Genomic DNA, 15682 nt, shown 5'->3' with positions numbered 1-15682 from the left:
GATAAAATATGTAGGCACATGCAAAAGCTTGGGCACCAAATACCATGTTTTATTGATGCTATAGATTTAGTCAATGTGATTAGTGAAGGGTGTGATTGGAGATGACCACACCTTCAATATTTAATCAGCTTTGCTTATATTATGGCAGTAATCTGATGTAGTGGTTATACACTTCTATACACTTATACATTAAAGGAGTGGTTCCCAAACGTTTTCTGCCGTGCCCCCCATTAATAGATGAGAATAATTTTGCGCCCCCCACTGCGCCCAATATTTTGTTGAGTGAGAACAGGATATTTTGTTTTGCCAGAACAGGAACAACTGTATGTGAAGTCCCTGGAAGTCTTATTCAGCAAAGACCACAGGATTAAGGCTGCTTTTGCTTCTTTAGTTCAGACTGCCATATTTAAATATCTTGCGAAAAAACAGTAATTGTTATGACTGATTAGTGCATGTTTGTACATACATACATACATACATATATACACAAACACTTTTGTGTGTGTGTAACCATTGATCCTACTCTCAAGTCATGTGGCTTTTCACTTTTCCTCATAGACCTATGACAAACTGCCCTCACGCGGACCTCTCCTGTCACCTTGTTTTTCATTGACACTGTGCAGGGGGGAAGATGAATAAAAATAAAAATTTAATGATATGCTACTTACACAGCAGCTTCATAGTTAGCTAGCTAAAACAAACATCTCAATAGTAAGTAATAGCTTCTGGTCTGTCAAGGTAAATTTATTGATACAATCACTAACGTTAACATGGATACGAGGAAGCGTTTGCTAACCATACTTTATTAGATGCAGCACAATATACTCTCATCTTTCTCAGACCATGCCATTCTTCACATCAACTCTGAGCATGGGCCAGAGGATTGAAGCTGCAACACAGGAGCAATCACACTTCCAGGGACTTAACATGCACTTCTTCCTCTTCTCACAAAACATACGCACATTCTCATCGTCCCAGCCTATAGTTTTGGATAGCAAGGGGTGCTTGAGTGGGGGCACCTGGGATGTTCACAATTTCTCTCACTGCTGCTGGCTTATGATGGAATGAAACCACACTCCCTGCCTCTACAGGCCCAAAAGCACATTCAACTAATGGGACTGCAGTTCACATGCCCATTGTTGTAACCAGAGGGGCAATTACAGGACTAAAACTTCTTATAGACCTCTGACACTCTTAGCATGGCAACATTGGGCATTTCTCCATCCAACGCTTTATAATGTGAACTTCTGAAAAATATTAAAAGCAAAAACGTGTATAACCATTAAATCAAATTACTGCCACAATATAATCTAAACTTCATTACACATCACATGGATCAAAGGTAATATTTTTTTATTTTTTTATTTGCCTTTATTTAACCAGGTTAGTCCCTTGAGATACAAGATCTCTTTTACAAGAGAGACCTGGCCAAGAGAGACCGAGCAGCAGCACAAATTACAACATTCAAGATACATTCAAAATCTCACATAAAATTTATTAAAACACGCACACACAGATGATGTGGACCTGACTGATTTTATCAGAGTCTTAAATCTGTTCAAAGAAACAAGGTCCTTGATTTTTATATCAGCCTGTAACCGGTTCCATGTGTATGGAGCAGCAAAACTAAAAGCAGTCTTTCCTAGCTCTGTTCGAGCTCTAGGAACAGCAAGTTGCAAAAACTCACTCGAACGAAGACTGAGCAGACTTTGCCTTCTATTCAGAAGACAACATAAATAATTAGGCAAATTCCCAATTAGTGCTTTGTAAATAAAAACATACCAATGTGCAAAACGTCGTGCCTGCAACGAAGTCCAATTCACTTTTGTATATAACAAACAATGATGAGTAAGAGGTCGACAGTTTGTTATAAATCGCAAAGCACTATGATACACACTGTCCAGTATGCTCAAACAGTGCACAGGAGCATTCATATACAAAATATCTCCATAATCTAATACAGGCATGAACGTTGCTTCAACTAACTTCTTTTTTACAATAAAAGAAAAACAAGATTTATTTCTATAATAAAAACCTAACAAAAGTCTAAGCTTTTTAATTAGATGTTGAATATAAGGTTTAAAAGATAACTTATATATATAACCTCACACAGTCAGCAGTTGAATTCCTTGGTTTTCGAACCTCCATTTCTCCAACGGGTCCCGGCTTCACACCCTAAAAGTAGGGACACATTTAGCACTGTTTTAATGGTGGCTACATATGGATGAACATACATGTGACATACAAACTGACATGCTAGGTAACTCGCTGCTCGGTGTCTGTGCAGCTTTGGACTGGGGGTACAGCAGGAATATCTAGCTGAGAATAGTGTGCAGTCTGATAAAGAAGGGCAACCAAATGATTGCACAGGGCACATCCTGCCACACAGGAGCAATGGGTGCTCACCAAAATGACAGGGCTCGAGTGTTTTAACACCATCTAAGGAGAAAAAATATATTAAAATATCTGTTAACATTTTATTGAACAGCAGTAATTGAGCAAAAATAAATAAGTCAGGTAAAGTTTCCCAAATTAGTTGACTGTACACATCCACTTTAATTCACTGAAGGTAGAGAGATAAAATATGTAGGCACATGCAAAAGCTTGGGCACCAAATACCATGTTTTATTGATGCTATAGATTTAGTCAATGTGATTAGTGAAGGGTGTGATTGGAGATGACCACACCTTCAATATTTAATCAGCTTTGCTTATATTATGGCAGTAATCTGATGTAGTGGTTATACACTTCTATACACTTATACATTAAAGGAGTGGTTCCCAAACGTTTTCTGCCGTGCCCCCCATTAATAGATGAGAATAATTTTGCGCCCCCCACTGCGCCCAATATTTTGTTGAGTGAGAACAGGATATTTTGTTTTGCCAGAACAGGAACAACTGTATGTGAAGTCCCTGGAAGTCTTATTCAGCAAAGACCACAGGATTAAGGCTGCTTTTGCTTCTTTAGTTCAGACTGCCATATTTAAATATCTTGCGAAAAAACAGTAATTGTTATGACTGATTAGTGCATGTTTGTACATACATACATACATACATATATACACAAACACTTGTGTGTGTGTGTAACCATTGATCCTACTCTCAAGTCATGTGGCTTTTCACTTTTCCTCATAGACCTATGACAAACTGCCCTCACGCGGACCTCTCCTGTCAGCTTGTTTTTCATTGACACTGTGCAGGGGGGAAGATGAATAAAAATAAAAATGTAATGATATGCTACTTACACAGCAGCTTCATAGTTAGCTAGCTAAAACAAACATCTCAATAGTAAGTAATAGCTTCTGGTCTGTCAAGGTAAATTTATTGATACAATCACTAACGTTAACATGGATACGAGGAAGCGTTTGCTAACCATACTTTATTAGATGCAGCACAATATAACTAAAAAAAGATGCCTTAATTGTCAAATTTGATCAAGCCAGTCCAAAGATATTCAGTTAGCTCGTTAGTTTCCTGTTTACTTCCTAGAATCGTCAGCGGGCGTCATATGCCGACTTGAAGCTGATTGGTTTATGCAAAATAGTAATGCATTGTGGTAGCGAAATCTTATTTTTGCACAGGGAAAAATGGAATAATGTTTGAACAGTTAATGTAGAACTAGAATATATGTAATATAGGACTATTCTGTTTCCTAAAATATATTTAGGTTAATATACTTTTTGGCATACCGTCCTCGAAACATATATGAATTTGCAGCGCTTTATATCCTGCACATACGGTCTAAACCCGGTTGCCAGATTCGCCGTTTTCACTCCAAATTGGGCTTGTTTGAAACTCCTTCAAAGTTTTTCGTTTTTGGGCTACTTTTCACTTGGCCCACCGCGGGACTTGCAAGTCAACAATAACAATCCATGGCGATATAATACTTAAATAGTCTCAATTTTAACACTCTAACACTTTGGGCTACTTTTGGCTTCTGACGGGCGCATTTTACACTGACTTTGGCCGGAATATTTATGTACGACCTGCCAACCCTGGCCACACTTCGCTCGTGTTGACTGCAAGTGCACCAACTTATCAGTCCACAGAGACAAGCTGGAGCCTTACAAGTGATTGGAACCTCTTCTAACCAATACTTTACTTCCTTCTGAAGCTAACCAGCCCTCATTTGCCACGATTGCTCAATTATATTTTTTTATTGAGCCCTCGGAAAGTCGCGCTTCATTTCCAATGTGGGTCCGCTAGCATAGCAACATAAGCTAACCTTTGCTAACCTAAGCCAAGCTCCCCAGAACACACTATTCGGCGAAACTGAAGCAGTCGTGGATTATTTTGTTCGTTTTTATTCTGATTGTGGATACTTTTGAACATAAACCGATAACTTTTTATGGAATATATGAGCAATTTTCGGCATTTTCGCCAACCCGGAAGTGAGACCGTACACCCGCTACGACGCGACTCGGTGTACTCGTGAGTAAAAATTGATAATTTTTCATAAGCGATATTGTACAAAATATATATTCTAATACTGTCTATAATCTAATGTTTAGTATTGGAGCTTTTGAGTGCTGGAGTACTCTGTATCGTGTCGGATGCTACCGGAGTTGGCTACGGTAGCTTGCATAGCCTGTCGGACTATATTGGACATAAATGTCATATCATATAACGTTCATAATTGGACATGGAATTTATTCATTGGAATTTTCTGGTCTTTCTGTAATATGTGCAACGTTGTTGTTTGAAATAGCTCATCGGTTTCGTGTATGGAATTTGTTAGCATGTTGGCTTGGTTGGCCAAGGGTGTGTACTGGCTGTGGCATACATTGGAATGTTGAACTTGACATTCCTTGGAACAAAGTGGAATAACTTTGCAATGCTTGCATGGATTTGCTCCATTTTTTCTGTGTTATTAGAAAAGACCATAGCGAAATATATTTCAAATTTATAGACTGAATGGAATGGAGCTATGTGAATATACATGCTTGTGATGCTCAAGGTCAAGTGCATTTCTGACATTCCTGGCATATTAGCATCTGTAATAGAGGTTCTAAAATAAAACAAACCAAGGAATATGGTATTGAAGTGAATCAATATGTTCCCCCAACTGTCTACTTCAGTTTGAGCCATGAATTATCATTTCCCTATATGTACAACTTGAGATATCTAGTTTTATAGTGGACTATGTCGGGAATCTGAGGAATTTTAAAAATGGCCGCCTGGAATGTGTGCACAATAGAGTTAAAATGATCTAAAAAGGTGAGCTTCTGAACAAAAATACTGGATATGACTGATTAGTTTTTGATCAGTGTATCTTAATAATCCATCTACTGTCTTTGCAGGTTTGCAACCTACAACCACCTGATGGCCTTCTGGGAACTGATTGAACCTGCAACACATCAGATGATACGGGTCACCAACTCCAAACCTACAGTTTCTTTTAGGGTCTGTCTGCATTTGGATGCCCAAAGACAAAGTACAGGCCTACCTGCCAGAGGAGTTTGGGAATTTTCAGGACACACAAGTTATCCTGGATTGTACAGAGCTCTGCTGCCAAACACCATCATCCCTGCTGTTACAGAGTGAAGTCTTTTCCAATTATAAGTCTCATTGTACCTTCAAGGCCTTAATTGGAATGGCACCCCATGGTGCCATAACCTTTGTGTCTGGACTCTATGCTGGGTCTATTAGTGACAGGGAGATGTTCAGACAGTCAGGAATTATTCCTCTACTTACCCCTGACATGGCAATAATGGTGGATAAGGGCTTCCTGGTAGACGATCTTGTACCATGTAAGATCCACAGGCCAGTTTTCCTGAAAAGGTGCACACGAATGTCTGCACATGACGTAAAACACACACAGTCCGTAGCCAGGCTCAGGGTACATGTTGAACGGTGCATCCGACGAGTAAAGGAGCACAAATTGTTTGACACCGTCATCCCCATGTCTATTTCAGGCAGCATAAATCAGCTATTTACTGTATCTTGTCTGCTTGTGAACTATCAGAATGGACCACTTGTAAAGACATGGAGCAAATTTTAGAATGTATGCATTTAAATATCGAAAATATGTAAATATGTTTTGATGCTTTAATATTACTGGTCTTAATAACCTGCTGTAATAAACCTTGGCTTGGAGAATCAAAAATCCTTCTCATATTTTTTTTATGTCTGCACTTAAAGGAAGACATAAAAACAGTGGAATTAATGCATTGACAGAAAAAACAAACAAATCACTTCTTAATGAACAACAGATAATTAATCTGACACTATACAGGTAATCATTGTATTTATGTTTTACTGCAAACACTTTTGTATGTAATGGTAAAAGAAAAAATGATCCGCTTTTTCTCTAATGGTGTGCATCACTTCTTGATTTTTGTAAACTCGCTCAACTAGTGTGTCCTCCTGAGCACACACAACAAAATCACACCATTCTAAACCAGTCAAGAGGATCTGTCCCTGAACTTGCCAGCAGTACTTGTGTTGCCTCCGAAGTTTCAAAGCACCGCTTGACATTTTCAGATAGGGGCAGTCCACATAACTCTGAATGTTGGGGCATTTGACTTCTAAGAGTCCAAATGGTGGATTCTCAGAGGGATCGAAGATTACTCCATCAGGGGAACAACCCAGCCATGGAGCATCAGGGTGAATGACAAACCCACATGGTGAATAATTCACATTTTTCAGAATGCAGTACTCTTGAACTGCAACTGGCTCCATATGAATTCCTCCCCTCATGTCCTTGGTCTGGACAGTTCCCCTGTAGATTCTCTCTGCCAAATTCTCTGCAGAAGTATGTCCTCGAACATGGTTTGCCTCATGGAAACGTGTAGATCAGGCATGTCAAACTCAGTTTGGCTGTGGGGCCGGATCCAGACCTTCTGTTCTTAGGTGAGCCGGATCAGTAACTACAAATCAACTCCAAATATTTCGCTTTATTTTTCAGTACTATGCTTTATCATTCAGCCTACATTTTATAATCATGGATGAAAAGGGATCTTTTCTAAGCACAACACATTAAAACAATGAAAAAAAAAAAGATTTTCATGTTTGACGGTGAATGTGTTAACAACTGGTTTATTTTAACAGTTGAGTGAATGCAGTTTTATACCTGAAGCAACTCACCACATTAACAAACTCAAGTGGGAGCTATGAAAAAAACATTTTCGCCTTAATAGTCATACTGCTTTGAAATAAATAAAAAAAGAAATACAAATAAAAGTTATAGCAGTGCATGGGTAATAAAATTAGACTACATCAGATCAAACTACTAGGCTGGGCCTACTGAAGCTGAGAACATACTGCACAATATTAATTATCTTTAATATGAAACCAGATGAATCTTATTTTTAATGATCTGTATTCATGAGTGCAAACAAATTTCGTGTCATCACACTTTTTTTCTCTCTCTCTCACTGCATTCCTGCAGTCTACTTGCTGCTGCTGGCTCCTGTAACTTGGCATCTTTTTGCCTTCACAAGTGCATCGATATTAGGTGTCAAATCCTGAGTAGCAGCACATTTAACAATGTCATTCAAGTGTTTATTTGTTAACCTTGAGCGCTGCTTTGTTTTATTATTGTTCATTACAGAGAACACCTGTTCACAAAGATAAGTAGTCCCAAACATGGATAGAACTTATGCAGCCATGGCTGTTAATTTGGGGTAACCTGGCACGAGATATTGATAAAACGTATTCAATTCCACGGACCCAAATTTATCCTTCATAGCAGAATCGCTTCATAGCGGAATTGCATCCTTTGACTGAAGCTTTAACTCGTGTCAGTGCTGCATGCTGTCATTTACTTTCCTCTAGCGACCAGAGAGAGCTTTTGATTTGTATTCATTTTTTAAAAATCACAACTTTTGATAGAAATGAGCTAGAGACTTGATTCATTTTTTGACATACTCAGAAATTTATGCCGGGCCGTATTAAATAATCCAACGGGCCGGGTCCGGCCCGCGGGGCCCTATCTTTCACATGCCTGCTCTACATCTTACTCTCATCTTTCTCAGACCATGCCATTCTTCACATCAACTCTGCTCCTGTCTTGCAGCTTCAATCCTCTGCCCCATGCTCAATCACACTTCCAGGGACTTAACATGCACTTCTTCCTCTTCTCACAAAACATACGCACATTCTCATCGTCCCAGCCTATAGTTTTCCATAGCAAGGGGTGCTTGACTGGGGGCACCTGGGATGTTCACAATTTCTCTCACTGCTGCTGGCTTATCATGGAATCAAACCACACTCCCTGCCTCTACAGGCCCAAAAGCACATTCAACTAATGGGACTGCAGTTCACATGCCCATTGTTGTAACCAGAGGGGCAATTACAGGACTAAAACTTCTTATAGACCTCTGACACTCTTAGCATGGCAACATTGGGCATTTCTCCATCCAACGCTTTATAATGTCAACTTCTGAAAAATATTAAAAGCAAAAACGTGTATAACCATTAAATCAAATTACTGCCACAATATAATCTAAACTTCATTACACATCACATGGATCAAAGGTAATATTTTTTTATTTTTTTATTTGCCTTTATTTAACCAGGTTAGTCCCTTGAGATACAAGATCTCTTTTACAAGAGAGACCTGGCCAAGAGAGACCGAGCAGCAGCACAAATTACAACATTCAAGATACATTCAAAATCTCACATAAAATTTATTAAAACACGCACACACAGATGATGTGGACCTGACTGATTTTATCAGAGTCTTAAATCTGTTCAAAGAAACAAGGTCCTTGATTTTTATATCAGCCTGTAACCGGTTCCATGTGTATGGAGCAGCAAAACTAAAAGCAGTCTTTCCTAGCTCTGTTCGAGCTCTAGGAACAGCAAGTTGCAAAAACTCACTCGAACGAAGACTGAGCAGACTTTGCCTTCTATTCAGAAGACAACATAAATAATTAGGCAAATTCCCAATTAGTGCTTTGTAAATAAAAACATACCAATGTGCAAAACGTCGTGCCTGCAACGAAGTCCAATTCACTTTTGTATATAACAAACAATGATGAGTAAGAGGTCGACAGTTTGTTATAAATCGCAAAGCACTATGATACACACTGTCCAGTATGCTCAAACAGTGCACAGGAGCATTCATATACAAAATATCTCCATAATCTAATACAGGCATGAACGTTGCTTCAACTAACTTCTTTTTTACAATAAAAGAAAAACAAGATTTATTTCTATAATAAAAACCTAACAAAAGTCTAAGCTTTTTAATTAGATGTTGAATATAAGGTTTAAAAGATAACTTATATATATAACCTCACACAGTCAGCAGTTGAATTCCTTGGTTTTCGAACCTCCATTTCTCCAACGGGTCCCGGCTTCACACCCTAAAAGTAGGGACACATTTAGCACTGTTTTAATGGTGGCTACATATGGATGAACATACATGTGACATACAAACTGACATGCTAGGTAACTCGCTGCTCGGTGTCTGTGCAGCTTTGGACTGGGGGTACAGCAGGAATATCTAGCTGAGAATAGTGTGCAGTCTGATAAAGAAGGGCAACCAAATGATTGCACAGGGCACATCCTGCCACACAGGAGCAATGGGTGCTCACCAAAATGACAGGGCTCGAGTGTTTTAACACCATCTAAGGAGAAAAAATATATTAAAATATCTGTTAACATTTTATTGAACAGCAGTAATTGAGCAAAAATAAATAAGTCAGGTAAAGTTTCCCAAATTAGTTGACTGTACACATCCACTTTAATTCACTGAAGGTAGAGAGATAAAATATGTAGGCACATGCAAAAGCTTGGGCACCAAATACCATGTTTTATTGATGCTATAGATTTAGTCAATGTGATTAGTGAAGGGTGTGATTGGAGATGACCACACCTTCAATATTTAATCAGCTTTGCTTATATTATGGCAGTAATCTGATGTAGTGGTTATACACTTCTATACACTTATACATTAAAGGAGTGGTTCCCAAACGTTTTCTGCCGTGCCCCCCATTAATAGATGAGAATAATTTTGCGCCCCCCACTGCGCCCAATATTTTGTTGAGTGAGAACAGGATATTTTGTTTTGCCAGAACAGGAACAACTGTATGTGAAGTCCCTGGAAGTCTTATTCAGCAAAGACCACAGGATTAAGGCTGCTTTTGCTTCTTTAGTTCAGACTGCCATATTTAAATATCTTGCGAAAAAACAGTAATTGTTATGACTGATTAGTGCATGTTTGTACATACATACATACATACATATATACACAAACACTTGTGTGTGTGTGTGTAACCATTGATCCTACTCTCAAGTCATGTGGCTTTTCACTTTTCCTCATAGACCTATGACAAACTGCCCTCACGCGGACCTCTCCTGTCACCTTGTTTTTCATTGACACTGTGCAGGGGGGAAGATGAATAAAAATAAAAATTTAATGATATGCTACTTACACAGCAGCTTCATAGTTAGCTAGCTAAAACAAACATCTCAATAGTAAGTAATAGCTTCTGGTCTGTCAAGGTAAATTTATTGATACAATCACTAACGTTAACATGGATACGAGGAAGCGTTTGCTAACCATACTTTATTAGATGCAGCACAATATACTCTCATCTTTCTCAGACCATGCCATTCTTCACATCAACTCTGCTCCTGTGTTGCAGCTTCAATCCTCTGGCCCATGCTCAATCACACTTCCAGGGACTTAACATGCACTTCTTCCTCTTCTCACAAAACATACGCACATTCTCATCGTCCCAGCCTATAGTTTTGGATAGCAAGGGGTGCTTGAGTGGGGGCACCTGGGATGTTCACAATTTCTCTCACTGCTGCTGGCTTATGATGGAATGAAACCACACTCCCTGCCTCTACAGGCCCAAAAGCACATTCAACTAATGGGACTGCAGTTCACATGCCCATTGTTGTAACCAGAGGGGCAATTACAGGACTAAAACTTCTTATAGACCTCTGACACTCTTAGCATGGCAACATTGGGCATTTCTCCATCCAACGCTTTATAATGTGAACTTCTGAAAAATATTAAAAGCAAAAACGTGTATAACCATTAAATCAAATTACTGCCACAATATAATCTAAACTTCATTACACATCACATGGATCAAAGGTAATATTTTTTTATTTTTTTATTTGCCTTTATTTAACCAGGTTAGTCCCTTGAGATACAAGATCTCTTTTACAAGAGAGACCTGGCCAAGAGAGACCGAGCAGCAGCACAAATTACAACATTCAAGATACATTCAAAATCTCACATAAAATTTATTAAAACACGCACACACAGATGATGTGGACCTGACTGATTTTATCAGAGTCTTAAATCTGTTCAAAGAAACAAGGTCCTTGATTTTTATATCAGCCTGTAACCGGTTCCATGTGTATGGAGCAGCAAAACTAAAAGCAGTCTTTCCTAGCTCTGTTCGAGCTCTAGGAACAGCAAGTTGCAAAAACTCACTCGAACGAAGACTGAGCAGACTTTGCCTTCTATTCAGAAGACAACATAAATAATTAGGCAAATTCCCAATTAGTGCTTTGTAAATAAAAACATACCAATGTGCAAAACGTCGTGCCTGCAACGAAGTCCAATTCACTTTTGTATATAACAAACAATGATGAGTAAGAGGTCGACAGTTTGTTATAAATCGCAAAGCACTATGATACACACTGTCCAGTATGCTCAAACAGTGCACAGGAGCATTCATATACAAAATATCTCCATAATCTAATACAGGCATGAACGTTGCTTCAACTAACTTCTTTTTTACAATAAAAGAAAAACAAGATTTATTTCTATAATAAAAACCTAACAAAAGTCTAAGCTTTTAATTAGATGTTGAATATAAGGTTTAAAAGATAACTTATATATATAACCTCACACAGTCAGCAGTTGAATTCCTTGGTTTTCGAACCTCCATTTCTCCAACGGGTCCGGCTTCACACCCTAAAAGTAGGGACACATTTAGCACTGTTTTAATGGTGGCTACATATGGATGAACATACATGTGACATACAAACTGACATGCTAGGTAACTCGCTGCTCGGTGTCTGTGCAGCTTTGGACTGGGGGTACAGCAGGAATATCTAGCTGAGAATAGTGTGCAGTCTGATAAAGAAGGGCAACCAAATGATTGCACAGGGCACATCCTGCCACACAGGAGCAATGGGTGCTCACCAAAATGACAGGGCTCGAGTGTTTTAACACCATCTAAGGAGAAAAAATATATTAAAATATCTGTTAACATTTTATTGAACAGCAGTAATTGAGCAAAAATAAATAAGTCAGGTAAAGTTTCCCAAATTAGTTGACTGTACACATCCACTTTAATTCACTGAAGGTAGAGAGATAAAATATGTAGGCACATGCAAAAGCTTGGGCACCAAATACCATGTTTTATTGATGCTATAGATTTAGTCAATGTGATTAGTGAAGGGTGTGATTGGAGATGACCACACCTTCAATATTAATCAGCTTTGCTTATATTATGGCAGTAATCTGATGTAGTGGTTATACACTTCTATACACTTATACATTAAAGGAGTGGTTCCCAAACGTTTTCTGCCGTGCCCCCCCATTAATAGATGAGAATAATTTTGCGCCCCCCACTGCGCCCAATATTTTGTTGAGTGAGAACAGGATATTTTGTTTTGCCAGAACAGGAACAAACTGTATGTGAAGTCCCTGGAAGTCTTATTCAGCAAAGACCACAGGATTAAGGCTGCTTTTGCTTCTTTAGTTCAGACTGCCATATTTAAATATCTTGCGAAAAAACAGTAATTGTTATGACTGATTAGTGCATGTTTGTACATACATACATACATACATATATACACAAACACTTGTGTGTGTGTGTAACCATTGATCCTACTCTCAAGTCATGTGGCTTTTTCACTTTTCCTCATAGACCTATGACAAACTGCCCTCACGCGGACCTCTCCTGTCAGCTTGTTTTTCATTGACACTGTGCAGGGGGGAAGATGAAATAAAAATAAAAATGTAATGATATGCTACTTACACAGCAGCTTCATAGTTAGCTAGCTAAAACAAAACATCTCAATAGTAAGTAATAGCTTCTGGTCTGTCAAGGTAAATTTATTGATACAATCACTAACGTTAACATGGATACGAGGAAGCGTTTGCTAACCATACTTTATTAGATGCAGCACAATATAACTAAAAAAAGATGCCTTAATTGTCAAATTTGATCAAGCCAGTCCAAAGATATTCAGTTAGCTCGTTAGTTTCCTGTTTACTTCCTAGAATCGTCAGCGGGCGTCATATGCCGACTTGAAGCTGATTGGTTTATGCAAAATAGTAATGCATTGTGGTAGCGAAATCTTATTTTGCACAGGGAAAAATGGAATAATGTTTGAACAGTTAATGTAGAACTAGAATATATGTAATATAGGACTATTCTGTTTCCTAAAATATATTTAGGTTAATATACTTTTTGGCATACCGTCCTCGAAACATATATGAATTTGCAGCGCTTTATATCCTGCACATACGGTCTAAACCCCGGTTGCCAGATTCGCCGTTTTCACTCCAAATTGGGCTTGTTTTGAAACTCCTTCAAAGTTTTTCGTTTTTGGGCTACTTTTCACTTGGCCCCACCGCGGGACTTGCAAGTCAACAATAACAATCCATGGCAGTATAATACTTAAATAGTCTCAATTTAACACTCACACTTTGGGCTACTTTTGGCTTCTGACGGGCGCATTTTACACTGACTTTGGCCGGAATATTTATGTACGACCTGCCAACCCTGGCCACACTTCGCTCGTGTTGACTGCAAGTGCACCAACTTATCAGTCCACAGAGACAAGCTGGAGCCTTACAAGTGATTGGAACCTCTTCTAACCAATACTTTACTTCCTTCTGAAGCTAACCAGCCCTCATTTGCCACGATTGCTCAATTATATTTTTTTATTGAGCCCTCGGAAAGTCGCGCTTCATTTCCAATGTGGGTCCGCTAGCATAGCAACATAAGCTAACCTTTGCTAACCTAAGCCAAGCTCCCCAGAACACACTATTCGGCGAAACTGAAGCAGTCGTGGATTATTTTGTTCGTTTTTATTCTGATTGTGGATACTTTTGAACATAAACCGATAACTTTTTATGGAATATATGAGCAATTTTCGGCATTTTCGCCAACCCGGAAGTGAGACCGTACACCCGCTACGACGCGACTCGGTGTACTCGTGAGTAAAAATTGATAATTTTTCATAAGCGATATTGTACAAAATATATATTCTAATACTGTCTATAATCTAATGTTTAGTATTGGAGCTTTTGAGTGCTGGAGTACTCTGTATCGTGTCGGATGCTACCGGAGTTGGCTACGGTAGCTTGCATAGCCTGTCGGACTATATTGGACATAAATGTCATATCATATAACGTTCATAATTGGACATGGAATTTATTCATTGGAATTTTCTGGTCTTTCTGTAATATGTGCAACGTTGTTGTTTGAAATAGCTCATCGGTTTCGTGTATGGAATTTGTTAGCATGTTGGCTTGGTTGGCCAAGGGTGTGTACTGGCTGTGGCATACATTGGAATGTTGAACTTGACATTCCTTGGAACAAAGTGGAATAACTTTGCAATGCTTGCATGGATTTGCTCCATTTTTTCTGTGTTATTAGAAAAGACCATAGCGAAATATATTTCAAATTTATAGACTGAATGGAATGGAGCTATGTGAATATACATGCTTGTGATGCTCAAGGTCAAGTGCATTTCTGACATTCCTGGCATATTAGCATCTGTAATAGAGGTTCTAAAATAAAACAAACCAAGGAATATGGTATTGAAGTGAATCAATATGTTCCCCCAACTGTCTACTTCAGTTTGAGCCATGAATTATCATTTCCCTATATGTACAACTTGAGATATCTAGTTTTATAGTGGACTATGTCGGGAATCTGAGGAATTTTAAAAATGGCCGCCTGAATGTGTGCACAATAGAGTTAAAATGATCTAAAAAGGTGAGCTTCTGAACAAAAATACTGGATATGACTGATTAGTTTTTGATCAGTGTATCTTAATAATCCATCTACTGTCTTTGCAGGTTTGCAACCTACAACCACCTGATGGCCTTCTGGGAACTGATTGAACCTGCAACACATCAGATGATACGGGTCACCAACTCCAAACCTACAGTTTCTTTTAGGGTCTGTCTGCATTTGGATGCCCAAAGACAAAGTACAGGCCTACCTGCCAGAGGAGTTTGGGAATTTTCAGGACACACAAGTTATCCTGGATTGTACAGAGCTCTGCTGCCAAACACCATCATCCCTGCTGTTACAGAGTGAAGTCTTTTCCAATTATAAGTCTCATTGTACCTTCAAGGCCTTAATTGGAATGGCACCCCATGGTGCCATAACCTTTGTGTCTGGACTCTATGCTGGGTCTATTAGTGACAGGGAGATGTTCAGACAGTCAGGAATTATTCCTCTACTTACCCCTGACATGGCAATAATGGTGGATAAGGGCTTCCTGGTAGACGATCTTGTACCATGTAAGATCCACAGGCCAGTTTTCCTGAAAAGGTGCACACGAATGTCTGCACATGACGTAAAACACACACAGTCCGTAGCCAGGCTCAGGGTACATGTTGAACGGTGCATCCGACGAGTAAAGGAGCACAAATTGTTTGACACCGTCATCCCCATGTCTATTTCAGGCAGCATAAATCAGCTATTTACTGTATCTTGTCTGCTTGTGAACTATCAGAATGG

This window comes from Brachyhypopomus gauderio, unplaced genomic scaffold, assembly GCF_052324685.1.
Source record: "Brachyhypopomus gauderio isolate BG-103 unplaced genomic scaffold, BGAUD_0.2 sc161, whole genome shotgun sequence".
Taxonomy (NCBI): Eukaryota; Metazoa; Chordata; class Actinopteri; order Gymnotiformes; family Hypopomidae; genus Brachyhypopomus; species Brachyhypopomus gauderio.
The sequence above is the reverse complement of the archived record's forward strand: the minus strand, read 5'-3'. Positions refer to the sequence as shown.